Below are 11,297 nucleotides of genomic sequence, written 5' to 3'. Positions count from 1 at the left end.
AGCATAAATTCCCTTATTGCTGAGACCTTATGACCAAATAGATGGTTGTTTGGTTGTCCTAAATTTTAAGAGGCAGAAATGTACCCTGAGGGAATTCTTCTCATGATTTTGCTATGTGACACTCTTCCTGGGAGATGTGAACAAATACTTCCCCAGTACAGGGAGGGAGAGGTGACCACAGTACAAATGTCACCTAAGGACTGCTTGATTTGCCAATGCTTTCTCTTGAAATAACTTTCAGAAACATGAGTGAATGGTTTTGTTACAAATGCTGACAACACAAGGTGTAACATCGGCCATGACTGGAACACAGCTTCTGTGTGCTGACTCTTAGGAAGGTTTCTAGAAGCTTTCACCTCAATGATGCTGATATTTTCTTCACCACTGCTAATTTCTCAACTGCAGCTGACTATCATTGAGCATTCCAGCAAAGCAAGTGTTTCCAATTAGTGCTCTGCTATCTTGTTAATCACAACTGAGGCTTCAGGCCACTCTACTCAGGAACACAGTAGATCATTCCAAATAACAAATAGTCCAAATCACATCTTTACTTCCCTCTTGAACTTCACAAGCCATGCCTCCAGCTTCCTCATTGCTCTCATCATCCTTACCTTGCATGCTGTCACAAAACAGGTTACAGAAATCTCAACACTGAATGCTTTTCTAATCCAAAGTTCCAAAATCCTTCCACAATCTTCTCCCTAACATGGTCATGTTGGTCAAAGCAATGCCCACATTACTGGTACCAATTTGTCTTAGTTAAAGTTTCTATAGCAAGGATTAAATTTAATGACCAAAGCAATTTTGGGAAGAAAGGGTTCATTTGGCTTCTGTTTCCATATCACTGTTCACCCTCAAAGGAAGTCAGGGTAGGAATTCAAACAGGGCAGGAACAAGGAGGCAGGAGCTGATATAGAGGCCCCAAGTGGATGCTCCTTATGGACGTTCTCCTCAAGACTTGCTTAGCCTGCTTTTTTTTTCTTTATTTCCTTTTTTTTGTTTGTCAAGATAGTGTTTGCCTGTGTGGCCCTGGCTATCCTAGAACTTTCTCTATAGACCAGGCAGTCCTAAAACTCACAGAGATCCTAATGCCTCAGATATTGTACCTACTCAATGCTAAGATTTAAAACATGAACCAACTCTACCTGGCTCATCTTGCTTTCTTACAAAACATAGGACCACCAGCCCAGGTGTGCTATAACAGAATGGGCTCAGCCCTCTCTCATCAATCAGTAATTAAGAAAACGCCCCTCACCTTGTGCGAACTTGATACGAAACTATCCAGCACAGACGGTATAAAAGCTAGAGGAGCAAAGGCAGGGCCAGTTGGATCTCTGTGTATTTGTGACCATCTGATTCTATGAAGCAAGTTCCAAGACAGCCTGAAGCATTATAATGAGAAACCCATCTTGAACACCCTCCCAAAGAAAGAGGAGTTGCAAGGATCCTGATGGAGAAGACATTTGAAGTCACGTCCTTGAAGTAAAGCTTCAGTTACAAGCAGTGTACTGGAAAAGTTGGGAGAGCCTGCTGATATGCAGAGTGATTTGGCCACTAAATCTCCTATGTAGATGGTGAGGATGAGGTGGTATAACATGGTCTTTCCTTCCCCAGGGGAATTTTTCTCCCTGGTAAGATATAGAGGGAACCAGGGGAAGGAGAGAGGACCTGGGACTGGTAAATTCTGAGTATGGTTCCTTCCCTCAGATAGCATTCATGTTTCCAAAGGCCTCAAGAGCCTACAAGTAACCCAGACCATATTGTCTTCCCAAGGGCTCCAGTGCAATCAAGCTTCTAGGTGCATCCAGGACCTACAATGAGCCTATGTCCTCTAGTGCACTCAGCAAAACCAATGCAGCCAAATCTTGGGATGCATCCAGGTCCCCCATAGTGGCCAGATCTCCAATCACTGGGAACCAGTAAAATGGAAGCAGGTCTTCTGCAGTCCTCAGGTCCTCAAGGGAGCCATGGTTTTGCAGGTTCTCTAGTTCCTTAGACTCTCAGTGGCTGTATGTTTTCCCAATTGCTCTGAAATGCCAGCACAGGGAATGCTCCATGTATGCACAAAGGATTTGGGAGCCTGGGTAGCAGATCATCTAGGTCTTTCTCTTGTCCATCTCTTCCTAAGCGGGAATAGCCACTATTCCATCAGCTCCCCGTCTCTAAACCCTGCAGAGTTAACCGTAATCTGCACACCCAGTGCTGCTATGCTGCTTTGGGCAGCTAAGGACAGTTTTGCAGTAGTGATATATTTGAACCCAGGGCTGGACCGCACATTCTATTCAGTTCAGGGACACCCTGGGTCTAGGCAACAGCTCCATAGTATCTCGTGGGCAAAGCTAACAGTTCTCCCAGTGAATCTTACTGAATTTCTACTGAAGTTTTCTTGTTCCCAGGTATGTCAGTACACACTCATCCTCTCCTCATCTCTCCTCCTTGGCATCAGGATTCCTAGAACTATCTGTGTGTGTGGTGGGGGAAATCAGGTGTCATGTAGAGCCAGCTCTTCTATTCATCATCGAGACCTTGTAGCCTAGGCTGGGCATAAGGGTTTTCATCTGACCTCTTTTTCTCATTATCCATGCAGATCTGGTTCAGGAACAAATGTGCAAAGCACACTCTGAAAGTCCAAAAAGGAGCAGCCTGAAATACACAGACATCCTGCAGCTGGCGTTGGGTATGACACAACCTGAGGCTACTTATCTGTCACTGCCTCTGCTGAAGGTACATCCTCTTGTGTTTGGGTGAAACGTGCCATAGATGTCTTTTAAGCCTACGTTTTGGAAAATCTTTTCCCAATTCTGAGGCAATATCTGTCTTGAATGTGTCATGTATGCAGCAGCAGAAGGGTGGATGTGTGTTTGTATCCATTCTGTTAGTCTGTGTCTTTCTATAGGTGAGTTGAATCCACTGATATTAAATGATATTATTGACCAGTGATGGTTAATTCCTGTTTTTGCTATTTTTTCTGTTTTAATGGGTTCTTTTGGAGGTGGTTGTGTGTGTGTGTGTGGGGGGGGAGCCACAGCCCCAAGATTTTGCCTGGCTGGATGCCAGGGAGACCGAACTTAGCTGTAAACAAGCCTTATTTGGAAGCGCTTAGTGGCTCTTGTGTGCCACCTCCAGCTGTGACCTATCCCGGATTGCCAGGTGGCGTGAGTTAATTGGGTAATGAGCTTGCTTTTAAGGGCTTGCGGGGGGGGGGGGGGGCGCTAGTAGGGAGAGAAGAAGCAGATGGAGAAGCTAAGGCAGAAGCTGAGTGAAGGCTGATGTACAAGGTTCCTGAATAAAGTGCTTGAAGAAGAGTTGTGGTCATGTCCTTCTTGCTGGTCGAGATAGACGCGACGTGTGTGTGTGTGTGTGTGTGTGTGTGTGTGTGTGTGTGTGTGTGTGTGTGTGACCTTCTATTGAGATTATATATTTCCTAGGTTTCATGGGGGCTACTAATTCCTTGGTTTGGCGTTTTCCTTCTAATACTTTCTGTAGTCCTGGGTTTGTGGATAGGTATTGGTTTAAACCTGGTTTTGCTGGAATGCCTTGTTTTCTCCGTCTATGTTGATTGAAAGATTTGGTGTTTATACAGTCTAGATTGGCATCCATTGTCTTATTGTCTACAAACTGTCTGTCCAGGACCTTTTGGCTCTTAGGCTCCATTAGAAGGCAGGTGTCCTCTGATATGTCTGCCTTTGTATGTTATTTGGCCTTTTCCTCTGCAGTGCAGCTCTTTTGTTTTCACTTTTCGAGAGATGATCTCTCTGTCTAACAGTCCTTGCTGTCCTGGAAATCCCTCTGTAAACCAGGTTGGCCTTGAACTCTGAGATCCACAAGCCTCTGCCTCCTGAGTGCCGGGTTTAAAGGCGTGTGCCTCCACAGCATGGCTGCAGTGCAGCCCTCAATATTCTTTCTTTTGAGAAATGCAGAGGTCATGAGGGAGCATAAGGTTGAGTCAGGTGTACATTAGAAGACAGGGTATGTGATAGGTAGGGTTTTAGTTGGGGGGTGGTAGGGGAGGAAGGGAGGGAGAAGGGAACTAGGATTGTCATGTAATTCAATCTTGTTTGTAATTCAAAGAAAAAAGTTAAAAAATATTCTTCTATGTGTTTAGTGTTTTGATATGTGGTGAGGTGACTTTTTGATATTGAGTCTATAAGTTGTTCTGTAAGTTTCTTGTACCTTTATAAGTGTGTCCTTCTTTAAATTCGGAATTTTTCTTTTATGAATTTTTAATGTTTTCTGTGCCTTTGAGATAACACTCTTTCTTCTATCCCTACTCTTTTCAGGTTTGGACTTTTCATGGTGTCCCAGATTTCCTGGATGTTTTGTGTTAACACTTTGGTCATTTTAATGTTTTCTTGGACAGAGAAATCTATCTTCAACACCTGAGACTTTCTCTTCCTTCTCTTGCATTCTCTTTGTTGGTTATTCTTGCATATATCGTTCTTGTTCATTTACCTGGATTTTTCACTTCCAGATTCCCTCAGTTTGTGTTTTCTTTATTTCAATTTTAAAGTTGGACTTGTTTCCTTCACCTAATTGACTGTATTTTGTAATTGGTTTTGGCTTTCTTTAGGGGTTTATTTAGTTCTTCTCAATTTTGGTTTATCTTTTCCTTGATTTCTTTTTTTCTTTTGTTCTTAAAGACAGTGTTTGTTTGGTTTTCTTTTTGGTTTCTTTTGTAACATTGTTTTACTCCCATCCCTGGGGAGGCACAGGCAGGTGGATCTCTGAGTATGAAGCCAGCCTGGTCTACAAAGTTAATTCCAGGACAACTTCCAAAGCAATACAGAAGAACCATGTCTCAAAAGAAAACTAAACAAAAATTCATTTTACAATCAAACCATAGTTCTATATCCAACCCCTCCTCCACAGACTCCTCAATTCCCTCCCGGCTCACCAGCCTCCCAGTCTACACCCACTAACAGCTAAGAGCTCCCATGAGGCATCAATAAAATCTGGAACATTAAGATGTTGCAGGACTCAGCCCCTGTCCCATGAATTAAGGCTGAGCGTGTCTTTCCACCACAGGGATCAGGCTCCAACCAACTAGCTCATGTACTAGGTTTAGATCCTGGTCCTACTGCCAGGAGCCTCTTATATAGCCCAAGCTTCACAACTGTTTCACACATATGGAGGGGCCTAGTTTGGTCCCATGGAGGCTCCTCAGCTGTGGGTCGAGAGTTAATGAATTTCCACAAGCTTGGTTCAGCTGTCTGTAGATTTTTCCATCTTGATCTTGACCTCCCTTGTTCATATATTTCCTGTTCTCCCTCCAGCTGGAATACTGGAGCTGGGCCTGACATTTGGTTGTGGATCTCTGCATCTGGTTCAGCCAATTACTCCATGAAAGATCTATGTTGACAGTTGGCATATTCATCAATCTGAATAACAGGGGTAGGTCATTTGGGGCATCCTCCAAATACTGCTATGTTTCTTATCTAGGATCATCCTTGCGGATGATTGGGAATTACTCTAACACCAGGTTTCTCCCTAACCCCATAGTGGCTCTTTCTATTAAGATAGATTTTTCATTGCTCTTCTACTCCACCCTTCCCCCCATTCCTTCATGTTTTCATTTCCCCTCCCACCCTTTTTCTGCCCCCACCACCTTAATTTGCCCAGAAGATCTCATCTAATTTCCAACCCCATGGTAGTCCAGGTGTCCCTCTTATGGTCCTTTGTTACCTGTCTTCTCTGGAGCTATGGACTATAGTCCAGTTATTCTTTGCTTTATATCTAATTTTCACTTATTAGTGTAAACATACTAATAATGTTTACCATTCTGAGTTTGAGTTACCTCACTCAGGATGTTTCTTTTTTTTTTTCTAGTTCATACCACCTGGCTGTAATTGTCCTGATGACATAATACTGATTGTCCTGATACATAATACTCCCTTATGTAAATGTAAACATTTTCTTCATCCACTCTTCAGTTGTGAGGGACATCTAGGTTGTTTCCATGTTTGCCTTTTATGAATGATGCTGCTATGATCATTGTTGAGCAACTGTCCTTGTAGTATGATTAAGAATCCTTTGGATACTGCTGGTTACTGAGTTAGATTCCCTATTTTCTGAGAAAATACAATCCTGACTTCCAAAGTAGTTGTTCAAGTTTGCACTCCAACCAGCAGTGGAGGAGTGTTCCTTTGACCTCACATCCTTTCAAAGATAAGCTGTCCTGGGTATTTTGGATCTTAGCAATTCTGGAAGTTGCAGGATGGTACTTTTGAGTTATTTTGTTTTGCATTTCAGTGATGACAAAGATGTTGAGAAATTCCTCAAATGTCTTTCAGCCATTTGGGATTCTTCCTGTGAGAATTGTCTCTTTAGCTCTGTACCCATTTTTCACTTGTAATTTTTTTGTATTTTAGTGTCTCGATTCTTCAGTTTTTTATATATTTTGGAGATCAATCTGTCAGATGTGGGGTTAGTGAACAGCTTTTCTGTTTTTTTGTTTGTTTGTTTGTTTATTGAGATAGGGTTTCTCTGTGTAGCTTTGGAGCCTATCTTGGCACTGGCTCTGGAGACCAGGCTGTCCTTGAACTCGGAGATCCTCCTGCCTCTGCCTTGCAAGTGCTGGGATTAAAGGGATGCGCCACCAATGCCCGGCTCTTATCCGGGTTTTGTAGACTGGTTTTTGTCTTATTGACCGTGTCCTTGGCCTTACAGAAGCCTTTTAGTTTTCAGGATGTCCTATTTGTTGTTGCTCTTAGTCTCTGTGCTAAGAGATCTTACCCATGTTATATTTTGCAAGTGGTCTCCTGTGTCAATGCATTGCTGGCTACTTCCCACTTTTTCAGTTTTTGTTTCAGAGTTTCAAGACTGGGTATCTCTGTATGGCTATGGAGCACTGGAAGTTGTTCTGTAGACCAGGCTGGCCTGGATCTAAGATCTGGCTGGGATCAAGGGCTCGTGCTATCACCACCCAGCTTTCTATCAGGTTGAAAGTACCTGGATTAATGTTGAGGTCCTTGTTCCACTTGGACTTGAGCTTTGTGCATGGTGATAAGCATGGGTCTATTTGCAGTCTTCTACATATTGACATCCACTTATGCCAGCACCGTTTGTTAAAAATGCTTTTCTTTTTCCATTCTACTATTTTGGATTCCTTGTTAAAATTCATGTATTTTAGGTGTGTAGCTTATTCTCAGGGTATGTGATACCATTCCCTTGATCTTACTATCTGTTTTTGGGTCAATAGCAAGCTGTTTTTATTATTATAGGTCTATCGTGGAATATGAAGTCAGGGGTGGTGTTTCCTCCAGAAGTTCCTTTATTGTACAGGATTGTTTGAGCAAATTCTGGGTTTTTTCATTTTGCCTATCAAGTTGATTATTGTTGTTCTTTCAAGGCCTGTGAAGAATTGTGTTGTGATTTTGATGGAGATTGCATTGAATCTGTAGATTGCTTTTGGCAAGATTGCTATTTGTATTGTGTTGATCCCACCTATCAAAAGGCAAGGGGAACATTTCCATTTTAATATCCTCTTCAATTTCTCTCTTTAGTGCCTTTAACTTCTTGCCATACAGGTCTTTACTTGTTTGAGTTATCCCAAGTTTTTTTATATTTGTGTGTAGTGTAAAGGTTGATTCTGGGTAATCTCAAGTGACCATGATTTTAATTTTCTCAAAGAGGTGGCACATTCTTAAATAGTAGGAGAGAGATGTGGAATTTGATTAAAATCAATTTATTGATTTAAAGATAAGGTATGAAAATGGTATGACAGACTTTGACAGTCTCCCTTGGAGGTCCTCAGTGTCCCTGAAGAGGGGGTGGGGGTTGGGTTGGGCTTTTGGGAGGGAACAGGGGAGTATGGGAGGGTAATTGAATGGGAGAATTGATAGGCAAATAAGAGTGCCTATAAAATAACAAAATGATGAAAATAAGATAAGGTATGAATGATACAATTCAGTAATCCATGGAGAGAAGCTCATAGGGGAAGTGTGTTTGTTCACACTGAGAATCTCATGACTCTGCACAGATGGAAGCTAGGTAGAATGTATAGGCCTCCCTGAACTACAGAACGAAATGCTCTCTCCCAATATCTGCAAGACTTTACATATTGTGCACACATACTAAACCGTTGCCTCTGAAAGAAATTAAAAACAACAAATACAGTCCCTGAAAAGTTAATATTCTCATATCTAAATTCTTAGACATACATTGCAATAACAGACTTGTGGGAAGGAAAGCACATTCAAGGCCAGGCTGAGTAACATAGAGTAAAACTTTGTCTCAGCAAAGGAAACAAAACTGTGTGTGGTGGTAACTGCCTGTGAACCTTATACTGTGTTAGTTGAAAGCAGGAATGTCAGGACCAAGAGTTCATAGAACAAATCTAGCAGTGAGAAGTGCCAAATATTAGTATGGTTGGCTGCATGGTACCAAACTCGGCCCTCAGAATTTGGGTGATATGTGGGTTGGTCTGCTGTGTGGGGCCCTGGAAGTAGCCCTAGTACCAACCCCAGGTACAGGAACTGACTTTTTGAAACCCAAACCTGGTGGTGGATTACCTTGTTTAGCTTTGATACAAAGAGGGAGGGCTTGGTTCTTCCTCAACTTGGCATTCCAGCATTGTCAAATCCCCAATGAAGGCCTTATCCACTTGGAGCAGTGGGTGGGTTTGAGAAGTCGGGAGGGTGGGAACAGAAGAAGGGGAGGAGGGAGAACTGGGGTTGGTAGATATAATGAAAAATAATGTTTTAGGAAAAAAATAAAAAGATCTCTGGTTAGGATACTTGATTCAGACAGGTATCCAATTCACATTTATGTTAGTTTAAAAAGCTGGACTCAGATGGCAATGGAGTCTTGTCCATCATCTGTGGCTGGAATGGTGTTAGCTGATTGAGTCTCCTTTCCTTTTCTAATAGGTTTGTTGGCAGCCTCTCAGCTGGTGTTGAAGCTGTGCTGAATGTACGAGTCTGGGTTGAGTCTGTATCTTGGACTGGAGCTGGGTGTGCAGATGATTCACAAGCTGCTGATTGATAGTGGATTCTCTCTTTTGCTTTGCAGCCCTGGAGAGTCTGGGAGAATCAGAGCACATGGAGAACCATGGGCAACAAGGCTTCCGTGAGAACCTGAGGACACCTGAAGACCTGCTTCCATTTTACTGTTTCCTGGTGCTTGGAGAGCCGGTTACTGTGGGGGAGCTGGATGCATTCCAAGACTTGGCTCCACTGGTTTCGTGGGTGTGCAACAAAACATAGGTTCCTTGTAGGGCCTGGCTGCATTGGAGGCTTGGTTGCACTGGGACCTGTGGAGTACTATGGGATCTGGGTTCCTGAGTGGCTCTTGAGGAATTTTAAAACCTGGAGCCTAGCAGTGTGAAGGAACCATACTCAGAAGTTACAAGTTCCAGGTCCTCTCTCCTTCCCCTGGTGCTCTATGTCTCTAACAAGGGAGGAAAGGCACCCTGGGTCAGGCAAGACCAAATAACCCCTCCTCACCCTCACCATCTACCTAGGAGCTTTAGTGGCCAAATCACCCTGGATATCAGCATTCTCTCCCAACTTTTCCAGTACACTGCTTGTGGCTGAAGCCTTTTTTCAAGGACATGGCTTCAAATGTCTTTCCATCTAGAATCCTTCCAGCTCCTCTTTCTTTGGGAGTGTGTTCAAGATGGGTTTCTCATAATAATTCTTCCGGCTGTCATGGTATTTGCTTCATAGACTCAGATGGTCACAAATACACCTGGCCTTGCCTTTTATACCCCCTGTGCTAGATATTTTTATATCAAGTTGACACAAAGTGAGGAGCATATTCTTAGTGATTTGAGAGAGGGCCAGCCACAAGATATGGGATAGCAGGCTCTGCACAACACAAGGGCAGCACAATAGATCCAACTCTGTTAGTAGAAGTATTGGTGAGCCATCCCCAAAATTGAGAGCATAGAACAGCTCCAGTGGACCAACCCTACACCTGCCCAGTCCCAGTAGCAGGCTTGTGACTTGGCCTGCACCAACAACTACACCATCAGTGGTCTGCAGGAGCATATGAAGGGACCTGGTCCTCAGACCCAAACAGAGTGGCAGTGCGTGTCCCGGAAGAGTCCTAGTGGAGGCCCCAGCATCAAATCAGACCAATGATCCTTTGTAATGAACACTTGCAAGTAGACATATACCAGCCAAGGAGTATACGGCATGACTTGTTGGGTAACGCTGAAGCTTCCATGATGAGATTTTTAATTCCTTCCATTAAAACAAAATTATTTTCTTCATTTTTTCATTTGAATTTTGTTTCATTCAGGGAGGGGAGTGAAGGTGCAGAGGATAGCTGTGAAGGGACAAGGAATGAATGGGATCAAGATACACGATGTGAAAACACCTAGAATAAATTTTATTAATAAGAAAAGGAATTTGGAGCCAAAACCATCTGGCCCTAACCTTCTTTTGGTTTGGAGACTTTCATGGCTGTTTCTATTTCCTTAGGGATTGTAGGCCTGCTTAAATTGCTTATATGATTATGATTTGACATTAATACATATTATCTATTAAGAAAATTACCCATTTATGTTTGAATTTCCAATATGATAGAATGTACATTATTTATGTATATCTTACAATTCTCTAGATCTCCTCAGGGTCTGTTATATCCCCTTTTTCATTTCTGATTTTGTTAATTGGGATGGTCTCTTCCTGCCTTTTCAATAATTTGGAATGTTGATTTGTCTCTTGTTGATCTCATAGGAAAAATTAAGTGTGTGTGTGTGTGTGTGTGTGTGTGTGTGTGTATATGTGTGTGTGTGTGTCTGTGTGTGTGTGTGTGTGTGTAGGTACTTAGTGCTATGTACTTGACTCTTTGAATCACTGTCACTGTGTCCCATAAGTTTGTCTTTGATCAGAAACCACATGAGGCCTCACACCATCTGTAATGAGATCCACTGCCCTCTTCTGGCCTGAAAGCAGAATGCAGACAAAACACTTATACATAATAAATAAATCTGTTTTTAAAAGTTGGGGATGTTCTGTGTTAGTTTTAATTCTTTTCCAGGAAGTCTTTAATTTTTTCTTTACTCATTTTTTCATCCAGTAGAGAGTCCTTCAGTTTCCAGGATTGGTGATCTTTCTGGTTTTTTGTTGTTGATGATGTCTGTCTTTATTCTATTTTGGTCTGCTAGAATGCACGGAGTTTAATTTTCTTGTATCTGTTGACCTGGCGATGTGCCAACATAAGTGGTCAGTTTTGGAGAAAGTTCCATGAGATGCAAAAAAGTATTCTGTTTTGCTTGGGTGCAATGTTCTACAAATATCTGTTAGGACTTTTGAGTGGAAATCATCTGCTAGCTTTATCATTTTCTTTTT

The sequence above is a fragment of the Cricetulus griseus genome, unplaced genomic scaffold (genome assembly GCF_003668045.3).
Source record: "Cricetulus griseus strain 17A/GY unplaced genomic scaffold, alternate assembly CriGri-PICRH-1.0 unplaced_scaffold_182, whole genome shotgun sequence".
Classification (NCBI taxonomy): domain Eukaryota; kingdom Metazoa; phylum Chordata; class Mammalia; order Rodentia; family Cricetidae; genus Cricetulus; species Cricetulus griseus.
Note: the sequence above shows the minus strand (reverse complement) of the source record.